Below are 13658 nucleotides of genomic sequence, written 5' to 3' on the forward strand. Positions count from 1 at the left end.
AGATATTTCTTTGCGTTGACTAAGACTGCAATTTTGTTTTCATTTCATTAAGATTTAATTACACATAAACCATCATTGGATATTATTATTTTTGTTGGGTTGTTCCCCAAAAAGTATGATGAATTTTGAGGGAAAATTTACTTTATATTTTGTTTGCATTATTTTCGACTGTCCAACTTTCATATTTCTTTATTCTATTGAAAATAATACACCAAAATGTACTATAAATAATCATTTCATTTCATTTCATTTTTCAGAGCATTTTCGGAAAATTTATTTAACAGTTGCGACAAACACCGCTTTTCAACTCAAAAATAACATAAACATAAACGGCAATCACAATTCTTTAATAATATTTAAATTTAGTTTTATCTGCATATTTCTATTCTCTTTTAATTCTTTAAAATTTGCTGAATGACTAATATTAAAATGTCGAACTTCTGCAATTGAACGATTCGTATATCTCCGTGGCGCCATTTTAATTAAATGAAACGAAACTATAAGATTCCGTAATTTGTATGAGTTCAACACGTGACGTAGTAAAGTTCAATCCGTCAGAAAGGTCAATCCGTCCGATCCGTCCGATCAGTCAAAGATTGTTACTATAAGTCTGACGGATTGGTGACGTGAGTTTGACGCGAACTTGACTGATCTGTGACTGATCGATGACCGCTGATTGATCGCTAAAATATTAACGCCTTAGGTTGCAAGTACTGAAAGAAACAGTTATATATGTATATCGACAAAAGATTTTCACTAAATTGCTAGTTGTAACAGTTGCAATAGGAATGGTAATTTTCGGAGGGGTACGTTGGCTTTTAATACGAGTGTTCTCACCTTGAATGTCCAAAATAAGATACATGGTAATTTCACTTATAAACAATACATATCAAATCTTTAAGGTCTTTGGATATGAGGTCCTTGCTTTCTGACCTTGAAATTGAGGTCAAGGCAAAGGTAAATTTGACGTTCTAGAATTTGACCATTGCTATAACTTCATATTCTTATACATGATAAAGCCATGGGGTCTTTTGCATTTGGATTGAAGACATTTGACTTTGAAAATGTCAACCGGAAGTGACCTTTTGTTAACAGGAAGAAGCCATTCGTTGCACAATTTTATTTCCATATATTTTTGGAACCAGTATGAATTATTCTATCATTTGAAACCGGTAGTGACGTTTTTCAAAACGGAGGTAGAAAATTATTATCCTTATTTGAAGCAAAAGTGTATAGAAACCATATATTTTGGGAATCAATTTCAAGAAACCTATCATATAAAATCGGAAAGACATTTTTCAAACAGGAAGTTGCAACTTATATCCCTTTTTTCGAGCAAAAGTAAGAAACAAACATACATTTTGGGAATAAGCGAAAAGTATGCCATCATATGACACCAGAACGGACATTTTAAACCGGAAATTATCATTGTTGTATCTTTATGTCGATTGGGTCGAAAGTCCTTCAGTTGTTGAGAGAGAACAATTGTTTTTTTTTATATTATCTTATTATCAATAAATCTCAGTATGTTTTTTGTTTTTCCGTCTATGGGTACTATCTCGTGATTTCAATTGTTTATCTTTCAAGTAGGTTTCTTTGTTTGAATCAAACAATTGTCAAATTTTATGCATTTCCTACAATTGTTTTGAAATTGTGAAAGTACGTTTTATGAGAAAAAAAATGTATAATTGAACACTTATTTCTGCACCTGCAGTCGAAATTGCCTGATTCACATTGTTTGACTCAGTGTGATATAGAGCTTTACATATTGCATAGACTCCTGGCTATTGTCGAACCTGTATGTTGCACTCAAGATGTCTACTAGTTATTTTGTCGTTTGGTTGCTGCTCGTTGATATGTACCCCACATCTTTTAAATGTAAACATTTGTGAGTTTATCATACAAGTATTCAGTCCCAGACTTACACGTCAGTTGTACTGTATTGAACTCTAGCATGTCTATTGTAAATATCGGTTATTGTTCAGTACATTTAAGGCAACTTTTAGATTTATGAGCTTGTCAAAAAATTAAACAATCTTCATAATAAAGAAATATATTTTAAATGTGTACAATATTGTGTCCCACATTAAACAGCACTTACATTAAGAATCCACGTCCGTTTTCTACATCTTATATAACAAAGACAGGTTAAATCATACATCTGTATATATTAATTCTCTGATCTTTCGAATGAAACTATTCATGTTTTGTTTTGTTGCTATTATCCTTATAACCAGTCATAAAGTGTTTCATTATACCATAATCAGAACTTACAAAGAATTCCAAATACCCCATCTGGACTCGAGCAATAGTTGGTATCTCAGGGACAACAAATTTGCTATTCCATGATGACTCGTACGTACGAGGTAGACATATAATACTACCAGGGGGAAGGAGATAACACAAAAGAATTTACTAAATAGATGATCGTCTGAAGAAAAGAAACTACCCTTAAAAAAGATTGTGTTCAAACCGTCCAACACCACCCTCACCCCCCACTCCCCCACTCCCCACCCCACTCCCCCACTTCCCACTCCCCACCCCCCCCCCCCCCCAAAAAAAAAAAAATAATAATAATAAAAAAACATTACTTAGCAGCATCCGATGTGTCTCCTAGTCTCTTATCCAGGATATCTGCTTTTGTCTATTATATGCACAAGTAAGTCAGACAAAGAGACTGTTTAACCTTCCGAACACATAAGTTTTCCTTTTTTCATCATAACTTGCCTCTTGCTTCTTGTTTTTTTTTTTTTTATTGTTGTTTTGAATCATTTTAAGCTTGACAGGACTTATAAAGTTTGGCCTATATAACTTTCATATTCAACTCTATTAGAAATTGACACTGGATTTCACATGTTCGCTCGTGTTAACATATTTGTATAATGGTTAATGCACCACTGTTTAATCCATAACTAGCAAATGATTTTTAACAAATCAACAACTTTTAAAGATATGAGACAGCAGATGTGCGTCTAGCATTAATTGAAGATATCAATAGTTGAAAACAGAATATGAGTTTTTATTCCGTTTTACATTTGTTTCCTCCGATTGCAAGTGTCGCCATAAATTTTTGTCCCATTTGATCCTTTTAATTAAAGATAAAAACTTCATCACACAATCTGTTATTCCATCTCCCAGATGCTTTTTTTCATTAATGTTTCTATACATTGTAGCTTTTTTTTTACAAATCTTGATGATCCACGTCGAACATTTGATGATGGAAAGGTCATTAATAAATGAAGATAATTTTGAATTTTGTCATTAAATTTAGAGTATCATACTCAAAGAATTTCAGCATTATGTAAATGGTTTAAACATTCAAGGTGGCTCACCACAATACTAACCCTCGGTAGAAAACTTTTATTTTCACTTTTTTTTTTTATCTTTTTATGCTAAATCGCACACTCTAGCTTGTAAATAATACTTAAGTTTCAATGTCAATATACCATGACTGAGGGGACAGGGTCAAACATAACAATAGAAATGAGATCAAACAATGCTTATACATCTGCATACTAAGTATCATTGACTTACAAATATTGAATACCTTATACTGTACTGTAAACTATGACCTACGTTTCAAGTATGAAATACCGTTCTGAAGGACAGGACCAAATAATCCCCAAAGAGATGAGGTGTAAAAATTCTTATAAAACTAACACCAAGACTAAAGGGGGATGGTCAAACAATCTCCAAGGAAATGAGATGTACCAATTATAAAACTGCATACCAAATATCATTTATCTACCATTAGTGGTTCTCCTTAAACTGACCTAACTTAAACTCTAACTTGTAATCTATAATGAAGTTTCAATTTCCATAGATCATAATTGAGGGGGCAGGGCCAAATCATATCAATAAAAATGAAATGTGCCAGAGCTTATACAACTGCATATAAAATATAATTGATTTACCATAAGTGGTTCCACTGAAACTGACAAAACCACACAATTTAACAAGTTGTTGTCGCCACGGTTTGAAAGAGCAAGCATGAGTTTTCTTTTTGACGCCGTAAAGGCGAGATAAAATCGTTTGGAAAAAAAATATTCTTCTTTTTGATTGTTTATAAAATATTTTTTCGAAAAGTGAATTTTTGTTGAGGAAAGTTTTTATGCATAAAAAATAAAATGTGACGCTCTTGAGTTGTAAAATTTTAATAACCTCTATCAATAGAAGATGAATGTTAGTAAACATATGTTTAGAACATCATTATTGCTGCGATGTAGCCCATATGTGTGCTAACATCCGTTTTATCGCTTCCAATCAATCAATCAATCAAACGATCTATCAATTGATATATTAACCAATTTGTCGACAATGTTTACCTGGTGTAAACAGCAATTAGATATTCATTTTCAGACATTCGTTGCAAATTATAAATATTCCAATGAAAGTTTCAACAATAAACATATGCTAAATAAAAGAGGAGCAAGAACAAGAGTTACGTAATACTATATCCAGAAAAGGTTATGTATGCATTGCCGTCACTGTAGATTGTATCACTATCACTTGCTACAATGCATACTTCGTCTCCCTTTTGTAGACTTAATACAACATTTAATGTACCAGTCTTACGACCGTCACCGGTTACCCAACTTCCTGATTTGAACTCTTTATTGTGTGAAAGTTGCACAAATAACTGTTTCCCATTTCCTGACAGTACTACGGCAGACAAGTGATAAAGACCTGCACGTGGAGCTGTAAATATCCCACTACTTGGTTGATATCCATTCCCCACATTGGTCCAGACGTGGTCAAATACGATTTTTGTTCCATTTGACAATCTTTGTGAACTTCTCCGGTAAGCTACGAAAGCAACCGGGTCTTGTTTCTTTACCATTTCTTCATAACCTAAATAAGCACAGTATTTTTTAATAGATGCGACGAACATTCAATGATATTATAGATGTCTTGTATGACGACCAAACGCTTGGATTATTCGCCTAAGAATTGCATCAAATATTGCATAAAAGTGCACAGTGATACACTTATTTATAATAAATAAAGGCACATGAAATGCATGGTAATTAATTATATTTAGTATTTGTTTTCAAGTTTTGTTATTTTTTTGGTTAAATCTTTTTTATGATTATAATCCTGTCAAGTTCTATCAAAGCGTTTTAAAGTGCATTAGCTACCAATAAGATAAAATGATCAACACATTTTGTTTTATTTCCAGCATAATAATTATAATAGCGGGATATAGAAATAAATTTCACTATTAGCAGTCTGTTTGTTTTAATTTCGTCAATTAAAGCCAAAGAACCACGCTAGTGTATTATTGGACTGCAAATCATTATTAGACGATTGGACGTGCTTATCTGTCTATCTATATTATTATTAATGTTTATTTCGGTTTATATGGTCTTCGTATGTCATCTCGGTGGTTAATTAGATGGCGTATAGTTTAAAATACGCTCAAAACGATGATACTTGTTAGCGAGTCTAATCGCATTCATTGTTCTTTTGGACTTTTTGTAATTTTGATATACGTGTTAATATGTTATAAATCAAATATGAGAATTTGAGTCAATTCGGTAAGAATGGATTTGATAGCCTTTAACTTTCTCCAATATTTTATAAATTAGTAAATATCATCTATTACACCGATGCATTTCTTTATGTTCCTATTTTGAATAATGCCTTTCATAATTTGATGAACATGTTTTCCCCTGTCTGACGATAACTGAAGTTTATTTTCTCCCTCGTTTCACTCCTCCGAAAATAAAATTTTTTTTATCTTGTAGTAAAAAACACAGTATAGGATTGTGCGTTCACTATATGATCGAATTTTATATAAGCACAATCTGTGTTTTTTTTTCTTTTTAAACAAATTTAGCGATTACTCAATGTCATAATAAATGTGTGTTTGTCTATCAAAGGTATCTGCTTCATTGTTGCATCAAATATTGCATACATGTGCACAGTGATATAATGTTTCAAAATAAATAAAAACACATAGAATGCATGACAATTATTATTATTCATTGTTTGTTTTCAAGTTTGAATTTATTAAATATTGTTTTTGTTTCACTTGTTTTAAAGATCGCGTTTTGACCTTTCTATATGAGTTTAACTACCTTCATTCGTTTACAAATGAGTAAAAAATCTTTAAATGTCAGGATACATTTCTATCTAATTCTATTTAAATTATTGTCTTTCATAATGACATGAACATGTCTTTCCTTGTCTGATGATATCCAAAGTTTATTTTGACTGATCATTATGACAAATGCTAGGTTTAATGAAAACAACCTATGGACTTTGAGATTTACTATGATCTAAGAAACAAGTAGATTTTGTTCTTTAAAAAGTCTCCTAAATATCTATGAATAGTTTATGAATGATTTGTCAATGTACGCTAAGCAGCCCCCTCCCCCCCTTTCCAAAAAAAAAACAAAAAAAAAAACAAACAAATCAAAATATTTGTAAAGTTGTAAAAAAAACACTTATGGTTCTTTTCACCGGGTGTCTAAATTAAAATTGTTGTTCAGTTGGTTGTCTTTATCTTAAAAGGGACAAGTTCTGAAAAACTAAGTGGAATGATACCAAGTCCTCTTTCACAAAGTAGAACAAGCGCTTGTTTTGTATCTTCATCCATTTCATCCAATTAAGCTAGCCCAAATTGATTAAACTAAACCCCAGATAACACTAACAAAAGCCTATACAAAAGTACACTTTGAGTTATCAACAGACATACAAAAAAAATCCGGTAAGTTGAACAACATTATTGCAAATCATTAAATTCCAAAGATATCTTGTCTTTATCAAATTTACCATTCTCTACAATTTCGCAAGAATTTATGAAAAAAATTTGAGCTATCATAGGACATTTGAAAATTGTGTATACTTTCTTCTGACTCGGACAACTGTAATCTGATAATCAACTTAAAGGTAATTCTAATCAACAAATAAAGACTTAACCATGACTGTGTAATAAAGTTTTTTGAAGGTATGATCGTCTTATTCTAAGACATCCTAAGAATGTGTCTAATGATTGATGTTTAAATTCCCATTTCTGCAAACGGACGGAAGGATGAATAACGGTATACAATAAAACTCTTGCTGTCGATGGACGAATAAAAATCGTGTTCAAAAGCAAAATCCTTGTTCGATTCACGATGTTGTTGAAGATACATGGGTTTTGGTACAATGTTTGAACATTTAATGTTTTTGAACTGAAGGACATCTTGTGGCTATATGGATTATTTCTAAATGTGCTTTTGGTTCAGATTCTACATAATAAATATAAATAAAAGAAGAATGTGTCTAAGGACACGAATGCCCTCGCTCAAGCTTTGCAATTTTTCAAGTTAACAAGGGGCATAACTATAGAACGGTAAATGACTTACCATCCAAATTCGAACTATTTCTGCGTGTTGTAGTTTTAGCATTGTGTATGAGTTTCATAAAATTTGGATGGGGCAACCTTAAGTTAGAGTTCGGAAACTAAAAATATTCCTATTTTTCAAGTTTAAAAGGCATGACTCTAGACCGTTAAGTGACTCGCAACCCGAATTCGAACTCTGTCTGCAAGGTTTGGTTATCAGAATTGTGTATGAGTTTCAAAAATTTTACACATGTTACATGAGGCAATCTTAAGAGTGAGGAAACGAAAATTGGACGGACGGACGGAAAGACGGACGGAAGGACAGAAGGACAAAAATGCGGACAAACGGTCAAGGGTAACATTTAATGCCCACGTTGCCTACTGCAGGGGACATAAAAATGAATTGGTAAAAATCTATTTTGAAATTATACATCGGTTATGAAAGGATCATTTAGCAGATGGAGTAAATGTTCACAATTATGGAAACCCGTATCAGAAATCTACATGGAAATATGGCTGATCCTAAATTATTTCTGTTAAATTAGTTCACATTAATTTTTATAATCAGCATTTCGACAAATAATGTCTCTAAAAAAGATCAGGGTAAAAACATTTGAAAATCCAAATTGTTAGGTGTTGTTTCAAATAGTGCATAAAAAAATACAATGATGAAACCAGTCCTACTTTGTTTAGATATAATATGCATATCATGACTAAAGAATGTTATTAACTTACTTGTATATTTTTTTCTTTCCTTTTGCTAGCCAAGCAGACGGATTTTAATTACCATTCATATTTACTAAGCTTCACAAAAAGGATAGCCATTACGAGCTGGATTCGAAAAAAAATACGTCTGGTTGAATTTGAACTATATGTAAAAAATTGAAACCGTGCATGGGATAAGAAATATGGATTAAATGAAGAGAATTTTATGTAAATCAGTTGCAATTCTTTTTCAAGTTTGTGACCTTGAATAAAGATAAAAACCGACCATTCGAGTGGCAATGTGAATATAACAAATTTGGAAACACAATCCTCCCCTATCTTGGGATACTAATTATTCAATTAGTTCTTGGTTCCATAATAAATGATTTTAGTAACGAATAGTATACGGTGAGATAACTGCAATATGGAAAAGTGTTCAATTAAGAATGATAAGTTTCAAAATTGCAATAAATATTCGATATTATACACAAAATATCTTATCGACATTTTGCAAGAAAAATGGATGAAAACAAAATGATTAGAAGAAAATGAAAAGTATCTATGAAAAGGTGTTAAGACTTAAAAAGGAATCAATAATTATTAAAACTGGTAATCCAAATAGGGTTGCAGGTAGTTGGGTTTCGCAATAAAGTTTCTTCTCAGCTACAAAGAAACAATGTTTCTTGTTTGAGAGAAAATCCTAAATGGTGCATGATCAAGCTAATGCAGTAATCCAATAGTAATTCGGCCATATCATGAACTGAATATGCAGACCGTGTCTAATTGTCTAACGTCAAGGATTCAGATAATAACATGGATAAGATTATATTTGTTTTAAGATCACGATTCGATTTGCCGACTTCCGTTTCAACTATGTATGGTAGCGACCAATGCGTTTCAATATGATTAACATTACATCGTAGGTAATTACAATATTAATAGCTTTACTAAAACGCTTGTAATTGGACAAGTAATAGATTTTCAAAAAAAAAATCCCCGTGCAATTAGAAAATTAGTGATAACATTCCAGATGAAGGTAAATCTAGAAAAGCGCTTTGAACGCATGAAATTTATAAGGAGTTGTTTTCATTTTTTACAAGCCTGCGTCGATACATCTACTCGTGGACTATCAGTAGTCAGTACTGCGGTACTGACATGAATTATAACAAACCTTTCAGAAATTGTAATTATAAAGAAACAAAGTTTTCAACATCATCAGGCAAAGTTGGCCTTAGATTGATTTGGCTATTATGTAAATCCTTTTTGGTCATATAGCTCTTCAAATGTTTCGGTTCTAATACAACCTTGGATTTCAAATATTCGGCTTTCAGCGTTTCTGATTAAAGTAAATCCAGAAAAGCACTTCTAACGCATGAATTGTATTTTTTTTTTTTTTTTTATAATTATATGATTTAATATTTATTTCAATTATTGGCTTGTTACAATACCCTTCAGGAGTCCAAGCTCCTCATGATGCTTCCTGTTACATTCCACTAATCACCCAGGGCAGTAATTAGTTGTAAAATTCATATTACGTCCAATATATATGCAATAATATCACTCATAATGATTATTCAAATGTTTTCTAATGGTTGCTGAATAATTATTTTGAATTGTCAAACATACTTTTCTATTGAATTCATTGAGAAAAATTGAGAAAACATTGACACTTTTTGTCTTTTGATCAGATATGTAATAGACTTTGTAAATTTAAAAACTAACAATTGTTAAAAAATAGTTAAAGTCAAAATATTCTTCGTCAGAAATTTTATATCCAAATATCAAATGTGTTAATTTATCTTAAAAGTTATTTTACTCTTCTTCAAAACTTCATTTATTTTATTCCAAAAATGTTCTAAATACGGACACAGTATATAGAAGTGATCATAATCTTCTTCTTGTGTACAAAAGTTACAAAAACTACTGTTTACAATTTTCCACCTGAATAAAAGTTTCTATGTAGGTAGAATATGTTGTAGTAATTTCCATCTAAAAATTTTTAGTTTATTTTCTTTTATATATCTGAATAAAATTCATATAAAATGTTTTGATATAACACATCATCTATATAAAGTATACGCAGCCATTTTTTTGGTCCAATAACTGGTTCAAATTTGTTGTTTATCAGAGACATATATAAAAGTTTGTTTGATAGAGATTCTAATTTTATAGGTAAACCTTTCCATATAAATTGGTTTCTTTTTATATTAACAGTGCTTTTTATAGAATCTTCAGACTTTAACATTGCTGCCCAGTCTTTTGGTATTGATTTCTTTACCAAATTAATTTTAGCTATCCAGTTTGATTTATTTTTTAGTTTATTAAAATGATATCTTGTGAAATGCAGCCTTTTTCATCTATGATATCATTTACATAAATAAGATCGCTTTTAATCCAATTTTTTAAAACTATAGCTTTATTTTCAAATTTAATAAATTTATTGTTACATAATATTTGTTTTCTTATATCTGTAAATTTGTTAGACCTCCACCAGTTAACTTCCAACATTTAAGGAACTTTTTATAAAAATCTGGGATTTTTTCAAGGCTTTCTTTTGGTTTATCCCCACTGTTTGTTTGAAACACTAACCAGTTTGACCCAAAATTATAATAATAGTGCTGTGGTATAATTGTCCAATCTCCTTCACAATCACTTACTAGTCTTTTAAACCACATAGCTTTAAAGCAGCGAAATAACTTCTCATGTCTATCTTTTCTTATCCCCCCTTTTCATATGGACCAATGATCGAATTTCTTTTGACTTTATCTGTTTTATTATCCTAAACAAATTTAAAACAACTTTTTTTCTATTTCTTTCAAATATTTCTCTGGAACTATACAGGCAGTTCCCACAAAAGTGAAAATAGGCATAATTAGTGTTTTAATTATCAAATGTTTTCCCAAAATAGTAAGATTTTTTTTCTGCCAAGAACAAAATAATTTATTCATTTTTTCAATTTTTTTTTTCCCAATTTAGTTTTTCACATTCCTCTCTACAATACCCAAAATATATGCCAAGAGTTTTAACTAGTCCATTGCTTCAGTTGATTCCCTCAATGTTGTCTTTATATGATTTTAGCTTTCCGACCCATAACCCCTTTATTTTATCTCTATTTAATTTCAATCCAATAAGAACCAAAGATTTTAATTTCGTTCATTGCTAATTGAACGTCGAATTTAGAACAACAAAATAAAGAAGTATCGTCTGCTGGTTGCAAAATTTTTATGCTATGATTTTTGCCATCCAATTTGATTTTGATACCTTTGAAATCGGTATTGCTTCTTAATCTTGACGCCATGATTTCCACCGATAAAACAAATAGTAATGCCGATAAAGTACATCCTTGGCGTATACCCTTTGTGTTTTTAAAGACATCAGATATCCAACCATTATTCATAACACATGTTTGGATATCTTAACACATCTTATAAAAGAACCATTAAATGCAAAATGTTTTAAAAATGAAAACATAAAATTCCATTCTAAAGAGTCAAACTCTTTACAAAAATCAACAAAGACTATAGCCCCTTCAATTTTGTATAAATCAGTGAATCAATAATATCTTTTATCTGTCTAAGATTAAAACCAATAAATCTATTCTTTACATATCCAGTCTTGTCTTCTTTAATAAGTTTTGGTAGGATTTTTTTCAATCGTTGTTCTAGAGCGTACGAAAGAAGTTTCATGTCAATATTTAAAAGAGAAATAGGACGATAATTATTTAGTGACAAAGGATCACCTTTTTTAAATAATAGCGTTAATACACTTGTACGCTGTGAATATGTAAGTGTTTGATCTTTATATCCAATATTAAGAATGTTTACTACTATGTACTTTAATTTATCCCAAAATTTTCTATAAAATTCGACTGTTAAACCGTCTAATCCAGAAGATTTATTAAGTTTCATTTTATAAATTGAATCTGAGCATTCGTCTACTGTAATATCCCCATCGCAGACTGATGTATCATTTTCGTCCATTTCCTTCTCTAGTTTTGTCTCAAATATATATTTATCACTTGATGTTTTATCAGGACTTTGCGTCGAGTATAACTTTTTATAGTACTCTTTAATACTACACAGTATATCACCTTGAACCGTTATCATCTCATCATTTTCTCCTTTTAATTTATTGATTGATTTTTTTACCTGTCCCTGTTTTTCTAAACCTCAAAAGTACGAGTTATTTTTCCCCCAAATTCAACCCATTTCTCTCGTGACCTAATTTGAGCCCCTTTAGCCTTTTGTTCGTAAATTTTGGTAATATCATTTTCAAGTTCTTCAATCTCTTTATCTAAAATGTTATTCCCAGATTCTTGCTCATCTCTAATTTTCAATTTTATTTCTAATTTTTTATTCAAGAGTTCGTAAATTTTCTCTTTTAAATTTTGCTTTAGTTTTACAATAAGCTATAGTTGCCTCCCTTACCTTTATTTCAAATATATCCCATGCTAAACCAAGGTTTGTTAAATTACGATTACTCATAAAACAGCTATCCATTTCTTTATCAACTAATTGTATGTAGTCATTATCTTCTAATATAGAATTATTTATTTTCCAGTACCCCCTTCCCTTTTCTGATGCACCAGTTCTAAATTTCATAAAAACACTTTGATGAATCAATAATTGCAGGTTTAATTTTGCAACATTCTACTAGTGGTATGAAGTCTGAACCTATCAGAATCATATCAATCCTACTTGCCTGTGATTTATCTTTTCTTCGCCAAGTATATTGTTGTTTATTTTTATTTAAATATATCCAAATGTCAGTTAAGTTATTTATTTTTATTAAAGATTTTAAACTATTTACTGATTGGATATTTTTTACCTCTGAACAAGTATTTTTTCTTTCTATCTCTTTCATCGTATCATTCAAATCTTCCCCCATTATTGTAATTCCTATCCCTTGTTCTTTTAATATATTATTTACTTTTTTGAAAAATATGTTTTTATTACTTTTACAATTAGGTGCATATATACACATTAGTGTAAAAACGCTTTCATCATTTTCTACATTAAGAAGAACTAATCGTCCATCTTCATCGTTATGTTTATTTATCAACTTATAATTCAGTGACTTTTTAATGAGAATAGCAACACCCCTAGAGGTCGTTCCGTGACTGCAAAATATATCAAATTCTGAATTATTTCTTGTTTCTGTTTCTATGTTTTCATCAAAATGAGTTTCTTGTAAGAAACAAACAGAACAGTTTTGAGATTTAATCCATTCAATTACTCTGTCTCTTTTAGCTTTATTTTAGTACCATTTACATTTAAACTACTTAAATTTATCAAAAATTTAGATGCCATTTCAAAGTATGATTTCATATTTTTGTAATAGTTCCTCACATAACTGTACATGCCTACAAACAGTACAGTTAAAACACATTTTTATAACAATCATACAGAAATCGGCAATATACATAACTCTATTTCTACAAACATAAAAAGTACAATTCATCATGCTTCATATAATTACGGGTAACAGATAAAACACGCTACCTGTGAATACGGCATTTAATTTACTGGCCTGGTTTGACCTTGTTATGTTAAAATCGATAGACAATAAAATTGACACTAAAATATTCAACACGTGTTGTTCTTTACAGTCTTACATTGTGTAT

The 13658-nt window shown here is 30.6% G+C and overlaps 1 long non-coding RNA gene across 1 annotated transcript in view; it reads left to right on the top strand.

The window, feature by feature from the left end:
* Positions 1 to 12839, top strand: part of LOC127724317 (uncharacterized) — a 142499-nt gene extending 129660 nt beyond the window's left edge. Inside the window, exon 2 of the long non-coding RNA XR_007992446.1 lies at positions 12667 to 12839. This is a non-coding gene — a long non-coding RNA (uncharacterized LOC127724317). The remainder of the gene's footprint in view (positions 1 to 12666) is intronic.
* Positions 12840 to 13658: the final 819 nt, after the last annotated feature.

The sequence above is a fragment of the Mytilus californianus genome, unplaced genomic scaffold, assembly GCF_021869535.1.
Source record: "Mytilus californianus isolate M0D057914Y unplaced genomic scaffold, xbMytCali1.0.p SCAF_14, whole genome shotgun sequence".
Taxonomy (NCBI): Eukaryota; Metazoa; Mollusca; class Bivalvia; order Mytilida; family Mytilidae; genus Mytilus; species Mytilus californianus.